The sequence below is a fragment of the Lepidochelys kempii genome, chromosome 1 (genome assembly GCF_965140285.1).
Source record: "Lepidochelys kempii isolate rLepKem1 chromosome 1, rLepKem1.hap1, whole genome shotgun sequence".
NCBI classification, from domain to species: domain Eukaryota; kingdom Metazoa; phylum Chordata; order Testudines; family Cheloniidae; genus Lepidochelys; species Lepidochelys kempii.
Genome location: NC_136380.1, coordinates 234,706,411 through 234,727,270, shown reverse-complemented (window position 1 = coordinate 234,727,270; position 20,860 = coordinate 234,706,411). Strand labels below are relative to the sequence as shown.

General features: G+C 39.2%; 1 protein-coding gene across 1 annotated transcript in view; it reads left to right on the top strand.

Annotated features, from left to right (window-relative positions):
- Nucleotides 1–14,475: 14,475 nt before the first annotated feature.
- SOX5 (SRY-box transcription factor 5) overlaps nt 14,476–20,860 on the top strand; it is a 547,425-nt gene continuing 541,040 nt past the window's right edge. The window contains exon 1 of the mRNA XM_073318355.1: nt 14,476–14,537. The gene's annotated coding sequence lies outside the window, so the exon portion shown is untranslated. The remainder of the gene's footprint in view (nt 14,538–20,860) is intronic.

Genomic DNA, 20,860 nt, shown 5'->3' with positions numbered 1-20,860 from the left:
CAAAAACATATGTATAATCATTCTCATGAGCATTAATTTCACTTACTATTTTCATAGAGAGAAACAAGGTATGTTTCTTAACCAGTTCAGACTCTGATTCTTTAGTCTCCTACTAGCTGAGTTCCCACTGATCTTTCCTAATGTGTGTGTAAAATACTGTGTTCCTTGTGTTGATGTTACAGAACAAGCTGCTTGGCAATTTTTGGCCTAAATATTTTTTTGCCAAAACTGAAACTCTTCATGGAAACATGTGGGTTTCAATGAACAGTCTTTCAGGTCCGGGATGGAATTTCTGCTCAAAATGAGACAGAAACACCCTTCCACATCCCGGAACAGTCAATACCCCAGTAGTTTAGGGCACTCACCATGGATGTGGAGGTCCGGATTCCTGCTCTGCCGTAGTCAGTTTCCCAGGTCCCAGATGAGTGCCCTCACCAAGAAATTATTGGCTATTCTGAGTGGGGTCAGGAGCACATGCTCTCACATTTTTTTTTTAAATTGATAAGTCTCGATTTTGTTCCACTGCAGAACAAAAACAATCTCAAAACCTCAAACTTTTCACAAAATGGATTTCTTATTTTCCAGCCAGCCCTATTAGAGATGATTTCAGCCTCATATTTTAGAAGCAAATCCAGCCTTTCCCAAAGTCTGAGGATTTTTAAAAATGGGGTTTTGGCTTTTCCCATTATAGGGATATGGGACAGCTATAAATACATAAAAAGAAAAGGAGTACTTGTGGCACCTTAGAGACTAACCAATTTATTTGAGCATAAGCTTTCGTGAGCTACAGCTCATTTCATTGGATGCATACTGTGGAAAATACAGAAGATGTTTTTATACACACAAACCATGAAAAAATGGGTGTTTATCACTACAAAAGGTCTTCTCTCCCCCCACCCCACTCTTCTGCTGGTAATAGCTGGTCTAAAGTGATCACTCTCCTTACAATGTGTATGATAATCAAGGTGGGCCATTTCCAGCACAAATCCAGGGTTTAACAAGAATGTCTGAGGAACGGGGGGGGGGGGGGAATAGGTTACCTTGCATAATGACTTAGCCACTCCCAGTCTCTATTCAAGCCTAAGTTAATTGTATCCAATTTGCAAATGAATTCCAATTCAGCAGTCTCTCGCTGGAGTCTGGTTTTTAAGTTTTTCTGTTGTAATATCGCAACTTTCATGTCTGTAATCGCGTGACCAGAGAGATTGAAGTGTTCTCCGACTGGTTTATGACTGTTATAATTCTTGACATCTGATTTGTGTCCATTTATTCTTTTACGTAGAGACTGTCCAGTTTGACAAATGTACATGGCAGAGGGGCATTGCTGGCACATGATGGCATATATCACATTGGTAGATGTGCAGGTGAACGAGCCTCTGATAGCGTGGCAGATGTTATTAGGCCCTGTGATGGTGTCCCCTGAATAGATATGTGGGCACAGTTGGCAACGGGCTTTGTTGCAAGGATAGGTTCCTGGGTTAGTGGTTCTGTTGTGTGGTAAGTGGTTGCTGGTGAGTATTCGCTTCAGGTTGGGGGGCTCTCTCTGGTCACGCGATTACAGACATGAAAGTTGCGATATTACAACAGAAGCCTGGAGACAGCAGGAGAGTGGGGTGGGGGGAGAGAAAACCTTTTGTAGTGATAAACACCCATTTTTTCACGGTTTGTGTGTATAAAAACATCTTCTGTATTTTCCACAGTATGCATCCGATGAAGTGAGCTGTAGCTCACGAAAGCTTATGCTCAAATAAATTGGTTAGTCTCTAAGGTGCCACAAGTACTCCTTTTCTTTTTGCGAATACAGACTAACATGGCTGTTACTCTGAAACCTATAAATACATATATTTTTAAGTCCTAAAGGGACCGTTATGATCATCTAGGTTTAACCTAGAGGCAACCCCATGCTCTGGGTGTCCCTAAACCTCTGACTGCTAGAAGCTGAGACTGGATGACAGGGTAGATCACTCGATAAATTGCCCTTTTCCATTCTCTCCCTCTGAAGCATCTGGCACCAACCACTGTCAGAAGACAGGATACTGGGCTAGATGGACCATTGGTCTGACCCAGTATGGCGGTTCTTATGTTCTTAACCTTCTGCATAACACAGCCCATAGAATTCCACCCAATAATTCCTAGATCCAGCCCATCACTTATCTTTTAGAAAGACATCCTATTGTGAAAGATCCAAATGACTTAAAGTTAAGGTGTGGGTGGATCAGTACTTTTGTTAATTCTTTTGCAAAGATAGAAGCCAGTTATGAAATGTATACATTTTCAAAGTTTGGAAGTGTACAAATGCCTGGTTTTGGATTGGGCCCATTTTTAATTCATGTGAATGTAAACTATGACTGTCTAGAGACTAAAAAGTATGTATTCCCAACTGACCTCAAGATTGACTAATCTGTTATCTGAAAGCAACCCCCTGGGAATGGAAAAAAATGAGAAGAAATTTAAACAATTGGTTTCCATTTACTTTTAAAATCAAATAGTGAGGGAGGCAAAAAGAGAATCCCAGCTTGGGTAATAGCGAAACCTTGCTTTGAAGTTCTAACTAAATTGCATTTCTTGTTCTCTGCTGTCGCCTGTAAAACACAGCATAATTGGGCAAGGGATGATTAGTCTATAATTCTGTATGTTCAAATAGCTTTTGGTATTATGAAAACAAAAATCCAAAAGGCCAATATACTGACAGTTAAACAGGCTATGGGGGTAGTAGTGCGGACCTTCACAAGAATAAGATGTGTATTTTATTCAGCTACCCTGCTGAGCCAAATTTTAAATAAATTATACATACAGAGCTGTACTGGAGCTGAGAGATGAAGCTGTTTAAATTTTCCCTGTTATGTGTTTATGGACATCCAGTGGAAACACAGTCTTTGCCAAAGCAGATCAGACAATTGGTCTATTGAATCTGGTACTCTGCCCCTGTAATAGCTAGTACCTGATGCTTCAAAGGATGGTGGAAAAAAACCCTTCTTACATCAGACTGGTTATGCAGTCATATGTATGTGGGAAACAATAAGTTTCTGAACTAATGAAATGATCAAAAATGTCTCCTGCCTTTGCCTTCTCCCTCCCCGCAAAAAAGTGAATCTGTTGCAAGCTTGCAAACTGAAGGCCTGTATTAACTCCAATGGTCCAGTCAATTTACACCAATGGGCTTTGGATCAGATCCTCAGAGCCTGCTCCATCAAAACCAGATCAGGCTCTGTATGTTTCTATTCAAAAACTGCATGATAAAGAGAAATTGAGAAAGAAAAGTGTTGAAAGTATAAATATTGGACAGTTGATAATTCAACCCTTGTCATCGTCAGCCAATAAAATTACTCACTAATTGTAAATCCCCTCACACAAAACACACTGGGCCAAACTCTTATCTCATTTACACCACTACAAACCTGTAGTGATTTCCCAAAAATCAACTGGTTTTCTCTGGAATTACACCAGTGTAAAGAGAAGCAGAATTTGGCCCCACATTCTGCATACCTTTGATTACTTGCTGTCTTATTTATATTTTATTTGGTAGAATAAATACTATCATTTGAACTTATTTTAAAAAAATATATTTCAACATGCCTTAGACAGAAATAGAGGCTAATGTGACTGGCTTTCAAATAGCTTATTACCATTCAAATACTCTGCAGATAAATTATATTAAAAGGAGCGGGGGGGACTGTTTCTGCTTCCGAATCATTCTAAATGGAGACTTAGCTCTAAGTAATCAAAATTGCTTTGGTTGTGCATAGCGGCATTAAAAGCCTTGTCCACTAATTGAGTGAAGCGGCTCCAGTGAAGCAGCCTTGCCCCCTCATTATGCGATCTTGCAAGTGCTGTTTGTCATCGTCGCTTGCCGGTCTCAATCTAACTGTACTGCTGGTGCAAATTAACGGTAATTCGTTATGACACGCTGTGTCCTTCCAGTGAAACAACAATATGAAACTAGTACCACTCCCCACTCCTCCCCTTTCCTCCTCCTCCTCCCCTCACTCCTGGATCTCATTCCCAGTTTTACCAGCAGGAGAGTGAGTTTGTGTGTGTATGGGGGTGGGGGGATGTGAGAAAACCTGGATTTGTGCTGGAAATGGCCCACCTTAATTATGCACATTGTAGGGAGAATGGTCACTTTGGATGAGCTATTACCAGCAGGATAGTGAGTTTGTGTGTGTGGTTTTTGGGAGGGGGGTGAGGGGGTGAGAGAACCTGGATTTGTGCAGGAAATGGCCCAACTTTATTATCATGCACATTGTGTAAAGAGTTGTCACTTTGGATGGGCTATCACCAGCAGGAGAGTGAATCTGTGGGGGGGGGTGGAGGGTGAGAAAACCTGGATTTGTGCTGGAAATGGCCCACCTGGTGATCACTTTAGATAAGCTATTACCAGCTGGACAATGGGGTGGGAGGAGGTATTTTTTCATATTCTCTGTGTATATATAAAGTCTGCTACAGTTTCCACGGCATGCATCCGATGAAGTGAGCTGTAGCTCACGAAAGCTCATGCTCAAATAAATTGGTTAGTCTCTAAGGTGCCACAAGTCCTCCTTTTCTTATTCCCAGTTCAAGATACCACCCCTGACTTAGCCTTCTAACTGCTCTCTTCTAACTAGTGTGTCAGGGTGTATTGTGGCTTGACTGATGGATAGAACCCAGTGCCCTTTCACTGACACATAAAAAGATGTATCAAACAATAGGCCATTGCTTTCTAGTGGCTCATGCAGGTTCAGTCCTGATGGAGTATGTGGTCTTCAGAGGGAAGCTATGCATGTGTGTATATACATGTGTCACGTGTGTTTATATATATGTGTCCCATGTGTACACTCAGCTCCCATCTTTGACAATCCAAGCACCTGACCTACATACAGTATGTTTGCAGAAATAAAAAAGTTCAGTAGGTAATATTTTAAATGGAAGTGAACAAATATGTTTTGAATTTAAATTTAATAGGACAGATATTGCAAATAAACACAATTGATTAATAAATGTTTTGTACTTATATCCAGAGGAAAAAATGATCTGGTGGTGAAAACAATGGAAAGGGACTTCAGATGTCTGAGTTCAGACTTCTTTAGTGACCTTTTTAGTGACCATGAGCAAATCATTTAATCTCTTTATAATAATAATTAATAACAGTAATAATAATCTCTACCTCCCTTCTTTTGTCTCTGCTATCTTTTTACATTTTAAGCTGTTTAGTGCAGAGATTTACTATGAGTATGTATAGCAGCTAGTACAAGGAAGCCCCAATCTTATGTTGGGTTTCTGGGATCTTCAGCTGGTGTGAGTTGACAGAGCTCCATTTAAGTCATTAATAGAACTGGGTGAAAAGTTTCAGATGAATAGTTTATTTGCTGAAAAAAATGCAGTTTTGGGTCTCCTGAAATGATTTGTGAATTCACCAAATAGTTTCTATCACCCCACCCCTCAAAAAATGAGGTCAGATTCCCAAGGGGACTTACATGTGATTCACATGTGACTTACATGTGATGTAAGGAGGAAGAGCAGGATGTGGTGGTGGTCCCTCTTTATACTAGATAGCCCTACTGAGCTCACCTAGGGTGTGGGAGACCCCAGTTCAAGTCCTTACTTTGCCTGAGTCAGAGCAGGGTTGTGAATTTGCCTTCACATGCTACCGCAATGTAGAAACTTTTTTTCTGAAATGTCAACTTGAAACAGAAGTTTTAATTTTGATGTAGCCTGTGGGGGGACGTGCAGATGTCCAAATACAATCACGTGTGTTCTCTGAGTTCCACTGAGCTTCCTTAGCTTGGCTGCTTCTCAGTGGGGCTTTTTGAACTCTTGTTAGTCTCTTTTGGATTGGTTCCTTCTTGATTGCGGGGGGAAATAAATTGTGGTATCTTCCAAATGTCAACCATCTGTATTACTATATGAGCCCTCATTTTGCTACATTGTACAGAGCTGTGATCCTACCTCTCTTTTCTTACATGAAGAATGAAATAATTTATATGTCAACATTAACTGTCAGCATTGGGCATATGAGTTAATGCTGAGATGAATAAGGCAATTCACAGACCTCTTACAGATATTGTTTGAGGCTCTCTGCAAACTCAAGTGAACATCTCTGCATTGGTTTTCTTTGTAACAATAATATTGTGATGCACTGGACCTCAAAATAGCACCCTGTAACCCCCATATTCATAATTTGTGTATGGTTGTGATATTTCATACAAAGCATGCCATGTAAGATACCATATGAAAGTTCATGATCTGCTGAAACTCAATGTTCTCTCAATATATATATATTGTTCATGTCTATGAAGTTATGAGATTTTACTATAGGATTATTACTGAAACACATGAGTTTGAGAGGTGCTCACTGCTAGCTCTCCAGTGACAACAAAGTGGTGACCCACAGTGACCATCCCAAGCCATTGACCAACAGAGGAATTGTGAACAAGAGATTTAGAATTGTGTAAGAGACAGTTGGTCAAACACCAAACAATGAGGATTCCTCAACTCTGTGACTCAGCAAGGCCCACCAGGACATGCCTGGGCCAGTATTTTCCTTGGGACATCAACTGAGAGTATAAAATAAGAGGCAGTGCCACCAGGAGATCACCTCTCTCCTCCCCCACCTACGCTGAAAGCAACAAGAACACGGGGAAGACAAAGACTTTGAACTGAGGAGACTGGTCCCAGGCTGAGAAGGAAATTCATCCTCTGTATTAAGAACCGTAACCTGGTTTCTCACCAGTGGGGGTGAGAAAAGTTGTTTGATTCGACTCTTGCTTAGTCTGAAAGTTTAGGATTAGAATGTGTGTTTATTTTTTATTTTCTTAGGTAACTATCTCTGACCTTTATGTCTACCACTTATAATCACTTAAAATCTGTTTTTCTGTAGTTAATGAACTTCTTATAATGTTTTATCCTTACCAGTGAGTTTATCTAAAGTGATTGGGGAATCTGCTCAGACTACATGTCCACTATCCTTTGACAAAGTGGTGAACTTAGTTAATGAGCTTGCATTGTTCAAGACAAAGTCTTGCACAATGTAAGATGGTATATTTCTGGGGTGCAAGGCTGGGGGGATTTGCTGATGTTTCCATGTGGCTTGAAAGAGCATTCATTCCACTTAGCTGGGTGTGTCTCTGTATGGTGGTGGCTGAGTGATAACAGCACCTGGAGGGCTTTGCTGCTTGTCACTAGCAAAGCATTGTGAGAGACAGCCCAGGCTGGAGAGGAAAGGGGGCACAGCAGTCCCACAGTTCCAGGTCATATCCCGGGGATTCCACCACAAATATGAAAGCTAAAATTCTGGAGAACAAGAAGTGCTGGCACGTTTTACTGCTGCGTACCAACTGAATCCAAACCCTTTTTCTATTGCAGTGTCTAAAGACTCCAAACAAGCATTAGCATCTCTGCACAAACAACATGACAGTCCGTGCCCCAGAGACCTCATAATGTAAGATTTAGGCAATATGTGAAAGGTGAAAAGAGATAAGCATCCGAGGGAAAGCCTGTGAGTAATGGGACTACATGATCCAGGGACCCTTTGCTGTCAACTGGTAGTGGGCACAGGGGTGCATAAGGTTGTACAGGGATCCCCTGGGTCAGATATCTGCAAACTAGTTCATCAAAGGGTGGCATGTGATGTCTCTGCTGAGAGCTAGTAGCCCACTGGTCATTGCAAAATATATGAACAGTTCATATTTAAAAAGTTATGTATCTACATGGAAAATTATGTTCTAACAGTCTTGGCAAGTCACGTACCTCAGAAATATGAACAGTTCATATTTTAAAAGTTATGTATCTACATGGAAAATTATGTTCTAACAGTCTTGGCAAGTCACATACCTCAGAAATGTTCCTTTCAGGCAGGAGGTCTGGCCTATTGTGTATTGTATTCCTCACACTCTATGCCAATTTCCATAGTTAGCCAGGTGCAAAATTAAGACATGGTGAAATCTACAAGAAAGGAAATCTACAGGAAAAATCAAACAGCAGGAGGTGTCCTGTTCATGAATAAAGACAAAGGATTGTTTTGGTATAGCTTGAAGTGCGAAGCTACACACTAAATCCTTCACCTAGGATGCAACTGACAGCCTGCTTGTCTCATGGAAGGAGGGTCATAGCCAACCTGGCTGTGAAGAGCTGCAAGGATCTGAGGACGACAGTACCCTACAAGACATGAAAGTATCTGGATAATTAAGTTTAGGATCTAGAATGTGTGTTGCAATTTAATTTTACATGTAACCGTTTCTTGACAGTACTTCTACTTGCTATTGCTTGAATCTCTGTGCTTTGTTAAATAAACGTAATGCTTGGTTTTACTATAAACTAGGGCTGTCAAGCGATTAAAAAAATTAATTGCGATTAATTGGTTACAGGTACAATTAAATTGCAACATGAAATATATGCCGAATGCAGGTAGAAAAGAGCATAAGACAGACAATTCCCCCTCCCCCCAGGAGTACAGTCACAAATTTAATTGATGCATTATTTTTTTAATGAGCATCATCAGCATGGAAGCATGTCCTCTGGAATGGTGGCCAAAGCATGAAGGGGCATATGAATGTGTAGCATATCTGGCATGTAAATACCTTGCAGTGCTGGCTACAAAAGTGTCATGCAAATGCCTGTTCTCACTTTCAGGTGACATTGTAAATAAGAAGCAGGCAGCAATATCTCCGGTAAATGTAAACAAAGTTGTTTGTCTTAGCGATTGGCAGAATAAGAAGTAGGACTGAGTGGACTAGTACGCTCTAAAGTTTTACACTGTTTTGTTTTTGAGTGCAGTTATGTAACCAAAAAAAATCTGCATTTGTAAGTTATGCTTTCACAATAAAGAGATTGCACTTCTATACTTGTATAAGGTGAATTGAAAAATACTATTTCTTTTATCATTTTTACAGTGCAAATTTTTGTAATCAGAAATAATAATATAAAGTGAGCACTGTGTAACTTTGTATTCTGTGTTATAATTGAAATCAATATTGAAAATGTAGAAAAATATCCAAAAATATTTAATAAATTTCAATTGGTATTCTATTGTTATAAGTGATTAATCGTGATTAATTTTTTTAATTGCGATTAATTTTTTTTCAGTTTTGCCCTACTATAAACATATCTCTGTGTTAAGCAGAGCAGTGATCTGAGTTGGAACTGGTAAGCTGGAGTGGACTGCTTCTTTGGAAGCAGCGAATCTGTGAATACTGTGAGCATCTAGTGGAACTGGACACTCCAGGGAGATGCTTGGAGGGCTCGAGGATTGGGACGTGCCAATTGCTAACCTATACAGTGACAATGGGACTTGCAAGGCCTAGAGAGGAAAGCTTGTGTTGTCCTTGGCCAGTGGAGTTCGGAGCTGACCCCTGGCAGGTACCTGATCCCTCATGCTCAGGGCAGGTGATGGTGAGGTGCCTCCCAACCCTGGGTACTCCTGGGGAGCATCGCATATTACAGGGTAAAATACTATTGAGCATGAATAGGAGGAGAAAAATCTGGCCCCATGTGAGTAAAAGACTGTCACATACAATTTTTTTCTTTAACAATAATTAAGGTAACTATTGTGTAATAAATTCTGGTGTAATCCTGAAAAATTCTGAGCACTCAGTGAGGTCAACAAGAGTTGTGTGTTCTCTGCAACTCTCCAGCTTGTATTCAACTCTCCCTTTGTATTCAAAAATGTAAATAGAGCACTGCGAAACACAAGTTTCAATTCTCTCTGTGTGTGTGTAAGTAAGTAAGTAAACTGTACTTTTTAAATTGGTTTGCAAGGGGTCTCTCCTACTGAGATTGTTTTGAGTCTCGGAAACCACACAGTTTTCCCTGGCTTTGAACCAAAACCATAGGAAAACACCCCATTTCAAATGGTTTCTTACTGAAACCGTAATTCCTCCCAGGCCTCCAAAGCTTGCTTTGTATCCCCTCATAATCTTCCCACTGCTGTAGCTCATTGGGTGAAACTCTGGTTCACAGTCTGAATGTAATACTTGCTGCTTGCTTCTATAATGTGGTGAACCAGAAGCCAGTACCAAAATTCCCTTCAGCATTGTGGGATTTAGGTCTGATCCACAATGTTAGGATCCAATCTCTAACTAATGTTACTACGTATGAGTGTTCATATTCTCAGTCAAAGATGGGTGAAGAATCTTGCACCCTGCCTTGTTTAGCATTATCTGTTTTCTATGTCTGGTCTATACCAGAAAGTTGCATGGATTAACCTGAGGGGTAAATTTGAACTAATTTAGTTAAACTGCTGCAAACTCCTGTGTGGACACGGTCATATTTTGGTTTGTGTGGCTTTTTCCTCCCAGGTTAACTTAAGTTGGTTGTTAACAGGTTTAATCTAAACTGAAGTAAGAGTGTTTGTATTGGTGTTGCCTGAAGTTGGAAAGACAGTGTAACTTTCCCATATAGACAAGGTCCTACTTGCATGATCACATTTTGTGCTCTCACCAACACCACAAATTTATACAGTTCCTTTGTAGGCACTTCTAAAAACTGACAGTGGTGTTATTTTTCTTGTTGTTGATGAAAGTCTGTAATCAGTGGCTCAGTTTTTTAAAAAATGCCTATTCTTTGAATCATACAAAAAGATCATTAAAATATGAGAGAGTAAAAGCTGAGCTGCATAAACATCAAAGTTAGATCTAAGCCCCCAAATTTGGATCTGGATTTCAGGCATGTTCAGATTTGGAGTTTTGTATCAGCGTACTGCAGAGCTAAGACCCAGCAGAGCATTTCAGATCAAGAATTGTGTTGGGATTTCCAACATTGTTTGATGTGGGTTTATATTTTGACTTGTTCTATTAAGGGTAGCTGAACTTCCTCCAAATTTGGGGCTATTCATATCTGGGGTTTTGATTCAGGCCTCTCTCTAGAGGACAGGCAGTTCAGAGGTATGCACGTGATAGAAACTTTTTGCTTTCAAAGAAGACTTAGTTGCATTATATTTATGTCATGTTTTCTTTTTCATTTCCTCCATGAAACAGCTGATAAGTTGCAAGCACATGTGTCATTATCCAGTGGGTGACTTTGGTCTGGAAACAATTAGATATTTGAAAGACTTGGGCAGAAAGTCAGAAGAACAAGGGATGGGCAATTTGATCCTGATAAAATAAAGACTAAACACCCCTCCATCTTCATTCAATCTCCATCCAAAACTTAAACTGAATCTTTCTCAGTGTTTAAAATATAAATCATTTTCATTTTCAACTATTTGTTTCATCTTCTCTCATTTTTCTTCTTCTTGGTTCCAGACTGGATCAGAAGCAGAAGTACCAAAATACCACAAAAGAGCCTGTGCTTATGAAATTTCCTTAGTTTGGCAGACACCGGTTCACATAATTAGGATCTTGCATTATGATTTAAAATCAGCTAGTCACAGATTTATGAACAAAGAAAAAAGAAACAGTGCTTTAATGTAGCTCCTTCATTGAAGTTTCTGACATATTGTATTGCTTTAAAAAAACTTCAGAAACGATCCTTGGTATCACCTCTTCTACGACGGCATAGTGAGGCTTAATTCATTACTGTATGTAAGGCACTTTGAGATCCATGGATGGCACATCCTACATACAGAATCTTTAACCTTCAATGGAGACAGGTGATATACGCTTGTTCTCATAGGATTTTCCAGACTGGTTTCTCAACAAGTATTGTCCAGGTACATGCTGATAAACATCCAAATGGAACCTTCTGAGGTTCCATCTTTCACTGCTATTCTCAGGATCACAGAACTCAACCCATTAGGTCACATTGTTCCTCCTTTGGCATCCACCCCTCTTGCTATGAAAATGTGCATAATCTACATGCTAATGGTATGTAAGTGGAATTTTTTTCATATACTTTAAAAATGATATAGTAACATTTCAGTGACGTGAGTTAATAGATGAATGTTACATTACAGACATTTATAATATAGTATTTAATGTGTTATACCATTTAACACAGTTCTATAACTAGCAAATAGAAATACAAAACACACATGTACCTTCAATGTGGGAATGTGCCACTTCCCGTTGCAGACTTCCAGAGTCTAATAGAGTACAGTGTTTGGAAATGTTCCCTGATATTCACGTTAAATTTTCCTTACATTTGAAATGGTTTGGGTGGAACCTGTTGCTTTTCAAAACATCTAAATAATGCCCGTTTCTTCTCTAAAAGAAAACCAGTATTTTCTTTTAATCTTTGTTAAAACTATTCCATTTTTGTAATCTTCCTCTTATTTTTTTTTAATACTCTCTTTTTTTCATTCACTGCTTTTAACGAGTTTAGTAGAAGGGATAAGGAACCTATGAGCTGCCCTCAGACACCATTACTAGATCAATCACATGCATCCCTTGGGAACTGGGCCTAGAACCCTGGTCTGTCATTTAAATGAATACAGATCACTATTATGTGAGCTAAAGTAGATCGCTGCTGAGGTGGGTAGTAGTAATTGCCTTATACTTTATCTCTATTGGCTAGCTACAAAAGGGGGACACAGCATATGCATATATGTACATGGCTAGTATGTTCTAGAGGGCCAGATGATTGGCATTGGTGAGGGCAGGATTGGAAATGATAGAATTCTATGGTCGAAATACAGTGCAGGGGGAGATAGGATGGAGCCATTCTTTAATAAAAACAAATGCTTTATGAATAATCCAAAATTCTAGAGTTTAGGACTTTAGAGCAGTGTGAAAGCTGCAGGGAAAAAAAGGTAACAAAGATTAGCCAAATACAGATCTTTAATTTTTACTCCATTTTTTAATTTAAAACTTGGGCAATGTCCCATTAATAGTGACCGTGCCTTAGTGAAAGTACTTCTGAAAAAATTTAGTTTCTGTTTATGAAAGATTGAAACTCTGTTGAAAAGAAACTGGTACTTTCACACTGTCATATACAAAACTCATGATGTGCCTACCAGTGAAGTGTAAAGAAAGCCTCAAGTGTTCATCCAAGAAAAACAGCACATGGATTTTGGTATAAATGTCTCTGGGTTTACCCCTTTTATGGTTTCATATAATCTGTAAGTCTCAAAAAGGAACAGAGAAAAAAATAAGACTGTGAAAGAATATGAAAGTCATGACATCTGTGGTGTTTCTAGATCTTTCAAGAAATATTATTTGAACTAATTTGAGCATACTTTGGAGGGAATTCTTATTACTGATAACTCAGTAAAACATATATTTTATAAATAATTGTGTTCAGAAAATATAAACAGTAGTAAATTAATAGTCTTGATTTAAGGCTCCCTGCTATCTCGCACTAGCTATTACCTCCTACTAATTGACCAATCATTCAATCAGTCTACTTACACAGCATTGTAGTATCTGACTGCCTCCCAGTGTTGGAACACTCAGTACTGCTTGGTTTCTCTTTGGAGTTACTTTGTGCTCTTTGATTCTATTCCGAGTTGCACTGGTGTAGATCCAGAGTTACTCCATTGACTTCAATAGAGTAATTCTGGATTTACATCAGTGCAACTTGGCATGGTTTCTCTCTGGAGTTACTCAGCTCTTTGATTCTATTCTGAGTTGCATTGATGTAGACCCAGAGTTACTCCATTGACTTTAATAGAGGAATTCTGGATTTGTATCAGTCTAAGAGCAGAATCTGGACCTTTGCTTCTAGTTCACCCATCTCTTTTTGTACTTCTTGGATTTTTTTGTTCTTTCTTGCTCTTTTTCTGTGTCCTGCTTTACCTCTCTCCCGTACCTCTTTGGGTGTAATCCAAAGTCCATTAAAATCACTGAGTCTTTCAACTGATTTCAGTTGATTTTGTATCAGGTAAGTTTTTTCCATTTAGACCCTGATTCAGCAAGGTTCCCATGTACATCTCTAACTATGCCCAGTGAGGACTATCTATGTGCTTTAATTTCCACACATGCTGAAGCACCTTGATGAATTGAGGTCCTACTCACTATATTTTCCTTTGTACCTCCTACTCAGAACTAGTTCTTTCTCAGTTTTTTCTTAGTGCAATATTCTCCCCTTCTGTTTGCACTGAAGATCTCTTGCATATTGTGTGCTTCATCCTTAGATATAACTTACTTAATGGCCTGATCCAACTTCTATTGAAGTGAGTGGAAAGAACCCCATTCATTTCCTTGGGATTTGGATCAGGCTCCAGATACACAGAGATCCGCATAATTGATGGGAGATTTGTGGTATGAAAAGTGTGATGTTATGCAGGGTCTGTGTGTTTTTCTCTGTTTCTGCTTGTCTCTCAGATCATGGCATTCTCTCCCCATCTTCCAGAACCCCCGGCTCTGACATCTTGTGTACGCTTGGCTTTTGCAAAAATAAATTCTCTGTGTTGTTACTGCTAGTACATTTCCTCTTTGTAGTAATGGTGGGAGCGCTTGTGTAGGCAAGGAGCTTTTTCATACTATTTTGCATAGGCCTTTTCTCCTTAGGTAGTTTTTTTTAAAACATGGGGCACTACGAGCATGCAAGGAATTTTGCCTTGTTTTCATGGCACAATTGTACATTGATACATTTTCCTTTGTTTTTCTGTTTTTTCCAGTTTTGCAAACAGACGAGAATATAAAGGACAGAAGGAGTGGTGGCGTTTAACGTGGGAGACCCAGCAGGTAAGACTTGTATAACAACAAAGCATTTCCTGCTTTCTGAGTAACCATTTCTGGAATGCTGACTCTTGAATGAGAGGAAGGATGGTCCAATGGTTAGGGCACTAGCCTGGAAGGCCTGAGATTGAAGTTTAATTCCCTATTCCACCTTAGAATTCTGTTTGATCTTGGGCAAGTTACTTAGGCCTGATCTTAACCTAAAACTTAGATTGATCTAGCTATGTGTCTCACTGGTTTGAAAAATTAACCCCCCGAGACACACAGTTAAGCCAACCTACACCCAGGAGTAGCAACTGCTAGGTTGAGGGAAGAATTCTTCTATCAACCTAGCTAACAATCTTCGAGCGGTGGATTTACTGCAGTGTCGGAAAAATCCTTTCAGTCACTATAGCAAGTGTCTACGCTGCAACAGTGTAACTGCAGTGCTTGTAGTGTAGACATACTCTTACTCTGTGGCTCAGTTTCTCATCTGTTAAAAAAAGGGGAGGGGGTAATAGTATTTCTTTACCTCACAGGGTGTGTGTGATTGTATTACACATTAAAAATTGTGAGGTGCTCAAGTACTGTGGTAATAAGGGACATTTAAGTTAACTAAGGTAGATAGACTGGTAATTCCTAGACTGAGGCATAATTCAAATATCTTATCTATGTTGTGTGGGTAATTGGCTTGCTGTTTACATTTTAACAAGTTCCTTGTATCATTTCTATAGTTCACTGCAATAGACTCTTGTCCTGTTCTACATGTTTTTTTAACTAATGTGGAGGAGACAAACCATACAGTCATGATACAGCACTTATCTTTATATTGCACACAAAAAACTATGTTAAAAAAACATTAATAAGATTGTGAAGTCAAGCTCTCAAAAGTTAGGAAATGCCAGAATTAGGGTTGCCTGTGCAGGTACGAACTGTGATATTTTTTTTCAGAGGCTTATAACTCCTCAGATTTGGGTGGATTTTCACACAGATTACAAAAGACACATCCCTGATTTTCAAAAAAAGCCCGCTCCCTTTGCCAAATTTCAGGTTTCTGCTCCAAAGAATAGGGGCACTAGAGCTTCTCAAAGAAAGGGTCTCAAGAATTTTTTAACATAGACAAAACAATTTTTTCCACTAGTCTAGCTTTCAAAAATGACTGAACCGTTTTGGCTGAAATTTTGAAAAAAAATTTCAGGAAGAGGCAGACACACACCATGGAAAATCCTCCCCTCCTGGTTAAAGTTTGACAAAATTATAAGCAACTGAAAGTAGGGTCTTATAAATGATTGTGGTGGGCAATCTTAATAAATAAGTGGTGTTACCACTCCTGCCTATTATACATTTCCTGTGTTTTTTTCTTACTCAGACAAAGGAGGCTTAGGTTTTATCTGTGTAAAGTCTGCAGGATTTGGCCCCGATTTAAAAGACAGTACTTTATATATAAACAGGGTGCAAAGTTAGGAATAGCTGATATGGGCTATGATAGGATATAGAATAAGATGCTGAAATGCTTTCTTCATAGCATATTGTGACAACAGGAATTCCTGATTGCTTTCCCACCTACACCCTTGTAAACATATGTTTGATGTACAGACATCCATGATAAGCAGGCTAGCACTAAAAGTTAATGTTATCACATTTGGAAGCCCTTGTAGTGTCCACCTGTTGTGTCCTGTCAGAAATATAGATTGTAAGCTCTTTTGGTGCTGGGGCTGAATTTTTGTTTCTTGTCCATGCTGGGCCTAACACAATGGTGCTCTGATCCTTTTTTGGGGTTCATAGGCACTATTATTATACAAATAATAAATAACTCCCATGACTGAGATTTCAAAGGCACATAAAGCCAACTTGGTTCCATCCCAAAGTTCAAGGGAAGTTCTTTGTTGACAGAGGAATAAATAATTTCCTAAAGAGAAATAGTTTTGGTCAACAACTATAACAATAAAACTGAACAGTACAAACAAAATAAAATACTAAGCTGTCCAAAGTCAAGTAGCTACAGAACTGTAGAAATAGTTTTCCAACTGCAAAATGTTCAGTGCTGGAACTTTTTGTATTTCAGTGTTTAAAGATTGTTTGTACCCTTATACAAGTTATACATGTAGGTGATGCATTTGTATTTACTTATTTAAGTTTGGAAATGATTCCGAGGAAGCTTGAAATTTCAAAATCACCTACTGTCATCTGGCATCATTTCATACCAGGTTAACATTATCTAACAACGTATGTTGGGTCATACATTTGGTATTGGCGCATAATTTCTGTGTAATTTCAGTTTAGATGTCTGCTAAGAACTGTCAAGCTGCAGAAAAATCTTGAGCTGTCTGTTTCTACAGCTGTTGATCAGACTACCTTCCACACTCAAAAATATTTATAAAATAGCTTTTCAGATTTTCCTTTAAGTGACCATAAACTTGCCCCCCCATACAATTGTTTTTACAATGAGGGATTTATTATCTATCTTGAATTTTGTTATCATTTAATATTTATATTACAATAATGCTCAAGGGCCATAGTCAGAATTGGGTCTCATGTGCACTGTACAAACATACGAAGAGACAATCCCTGCTCCAAAATGCTTACAATCTAAGCCAAGATAAGTGACGTGTGAAGAGCGGAGAAGAGATACTGTCAAATATATACCATTTATATTTATGCACCTGCAGTTCAATTTCACATTCTTTTCTTTGTAGTGTTAAGAAGAGATGGTGGTTTTATTTTTAATGACAGAAGAAAGGAGATGACACTACAGGGAATTTGAACCCTGTGGCTGAAATTGGCTGTATTTCTTTTTCATCAGCCAGACAAAGACTGAAAGGTTTTTTGTTTTTTCTGGGTAGGTCAGGAGGTTCCTCTTAAAGTCATTAAACAAACACGTTTTCTAACCTTTCCCAAATAAGGCATGCATTTTTATGGCCTTTTCCCCGTTATAATTTTGTTATTGAACTAATGGAAACAAGGGACTAATAGCAACAGCATTAGCTGGGTATGGTTGTGCAAGCTTTGCTCGTGTAGCTGGGTTGAGGCGCCTCAGTCCTGGCCTGCAGAATACATTGCTATTCCAGCCTCAGCTCTCTTTTGAGCTGAGTGGCTGATCAACCACATGCATTGGTTTTGTGATGTGAACATAAGATAATTAGAATGTGAGTGCGTGTTGGCTGAGGTTTGACTTTTAGTTTGGTAAATATTAACATTCTCAGATAAATTCTCCTCTGAGGCCAGTGTGATCCCATTGTCTATTACAGATGTATTTTCTGTCATCCTGAAAATTTGGGTCTATGTTGTGTGTGATGGTAGTGGGAGGTGGGTTGGGGGGAATATTACTTCCCCCTCCATCAAGTTCTCAAAGTGAAATCAACTGCTAGACTGGTAATGTGCAAGCTCGCAACATTTCAATGTATTTTGGTGTGCAGGTGTGAGAGAAAGGAAGCCTCCATTCTTGCACATCATTTATTTTTTGTGTCATCCTGAATATTTAGAGTTATGTCTTTAATTTGCATACAGGGCTTTAGAGTCTCTTGTGTTAGTCTCTGTAAAAATCCATGACTGAGCAAGACTTGCCTGCAGCAAATGGTGGAAGGAGTATAGCAATGGGCACCTTTTGTGAGTGTTTGATCCATAGAAAAGGTGGATCTTATTTGTGGCTAGTGTAATGACCCCACATTGATGATGCTGCAGTATTGTAGGTTTTTCCCCCAGAGTGATCCTATATTAGGGCGATTGCTATTGTACCTTTGTGGACTCTTGCTGCAAGAACCTTTCTGTCACCTAAGAGGAGTCCCAGAATCATGTTGTGTCACCAGAAAGATTCAGAGGCAAATTCTCTACCCCATTCCCTTCAGTTTGAACTACCCCAGCTATCAGCCAGTTGGCAAATAGTCTCTTGTATACAACTGCCAGATGATGCATATTAGAGCAGCCCTGAGGCTGCTTTGATATGTGCTTGAGCCTGGGACCAAGCAGAAAATTAGGGAACAATAACAGCAAGAGCTGGACACAGCAGAGAATCTGGACCACATATTCTGTTAAACTTCTTGTTCTGGGAAGCACAGGTTTTGTTCTTAGTTTCTCACCCTGAGATTTCAATACAACAAATACACTGCCGTCCATTACCATGTTGGAAGACTTAAGGCTTGTCTACATGGCAAGCTAGGTGTGAATCTATAGTGCACCTGCTTGCTGTGCAGGAAAGCACATTCTAGGACTTTCACTGTGCTGTAGCAGGGTCCACACAGGATGTTACTGCTTGACAAGCTGGTGTGAGATTCACATTTAGATTTGCTGCCCAGTAACTTTCTGTGTAGAAAGAAAAGGAGTACTAGTGGCACCTTAGAGACTAACCAATTTATTTGAGCATAAGCTTTCATCAGCTACAGCTCACTTAGACAAGCCTTAGCTTTTGGGAATGCCCCTGTTTGTGAGGCAACCTATTGTCTAAAAACTGTCAATCAGTGTAAAGTTTGTGATGGTCAGCCAGCTGTACGAAATATAAGAGCAGAACAGACAACCAGTCAAATGTGAAATCTTCCTGAAAAAAAAATCTTCGGGAAGGGTGAGAGATGACGGCAGTATAAAGGTGGCAGGGAGAGTATTGTATGATAGGTGAGAAATGGTACAACATTAAAAATGATGCAGAACAACAATTCCTTATCTTTGAAATTGGATTTCAATTGCTGACAAGCTCATTCCCCATCAGGGTTGTCAGTGAGCTAATTGTATACAAGCATAGCTGGGTTTTTTTTCTTTTGAAGTTAAGGTCAGACTGTTCCTGACCATTTCCCCACTAGCAAATCTTTGCTTGCTTTCTGGATGATCCTTCACACTTGTTAATAGTCCTTCCGATTTCTTTTTAAAAGCATCTGACAAATCCATGCTGAAGATCAGTCTATCCCTGTACTGCCCCAACCACAGACAAGTGATGTCTAAAAACCTTCTTGTATTTCTTAATCTACTTCTTGCACACAGCTATGCTCTTTGGTAGGAGCATGATTTTCTGTCTGAAAACCAGATAATGGAGAAAATTGATTCAGCAGTCAGTAGCTCAAGCATTTCATTCATACCTTCCTGTGGGAATTCTAGTCACTTCTTCCAGTCCTTGTCTGTTGTATCAAGAATTCTAACCAACCTTTGTAGAGCTGGTCAAATTGAACTCTGTGTAATCTTTCCCTTTGGGAAAACAGAGCAAAATTTACCTGAATTTCTGAAAAGGTTTGCCCTTTTTTTTTTTGGCTTTCCAGCTTAAATGTCTGTTGACTTCTTGTATGTCTTTTCCCATTATTTGGGTCAAAGAATAAAGGAATTCTTCTCCTGGAAGGGGAAAACCTGATGTTTAGAAAAAGACAAGTCAAGAACTATACTTTGTCTTCTGCCTAAATACCACACACATTTTAAAAATGCTGGTTATATACCAAATCTGACAATGTTCCATTTCTATCCTTTATAGTCAACAGAAGGATTGAGGAGCAAATGCATACCTTTAAGCACCTTTGGGCTGATTTTCAGAGGAACACACCAAACTCCCACGAAAGCTGAGGGAGTGTTGTGGGTGTCCTAGCACCTATGAAAATCAGGCTGGTCAAAAATGGTTTAAAAAAAAAAGTTCATTTTTTTTTAACTTTTTTCATGGAAAAAAAGATAAATCATATTTTAAAAATCTCCAGCAACCTCTCTGAAGCTGAGGTACTGGACGGAACATTCCTACTTCGTCTCCTGGGCCTCATACAGTGACCTGTGACCCTGCTTTGGCACCTTCATCACTGCATCCCCCTCTCTGAAGGGCATAAATTGGCTTTTTAAGGGGGGGAGGAGGAACCACCTTATGGATGAAATCAAACAGCTTCTCTTCAGTTCTGAAACATAGAAAACATTCATAGCACTTGCCTCATATTGGTGCTCATGTGAAAAAACTTTTTTTTATTCTTGAATATTGTAAATGCTTTTTAATGAGACATTAAACATATATTGATATAGCTGAGGAGGAGAGAACACATATTTGACAAGAATGATGGGATGATTATACACATTAGTGGCCAAAAATAATCTGATGCCCTTATTCCTGCATACTGAATATGGATTATGCTGAGGGTCTTTTGGAGCCAGGTGTCTGGCACAGTTGTTGTACAACTTCCCCTGAAGGAGGACTTTTACTACTTAGCACTGTTAGCTCACAGTGCATTTTTAGTGTGGTTTCCTCTAAGGGACACAAGATCCACCAGAAAGTTATCTGGATGATTCATAGAATCATAGGGTTAGAAGGGAAGGCCAGTGTAATCTGTTTTAACCCCCTGCCAAGATATTGTATATAAACCATCCAAGACAAATGGCTATCCAGCCTCTTTTTGAAAATC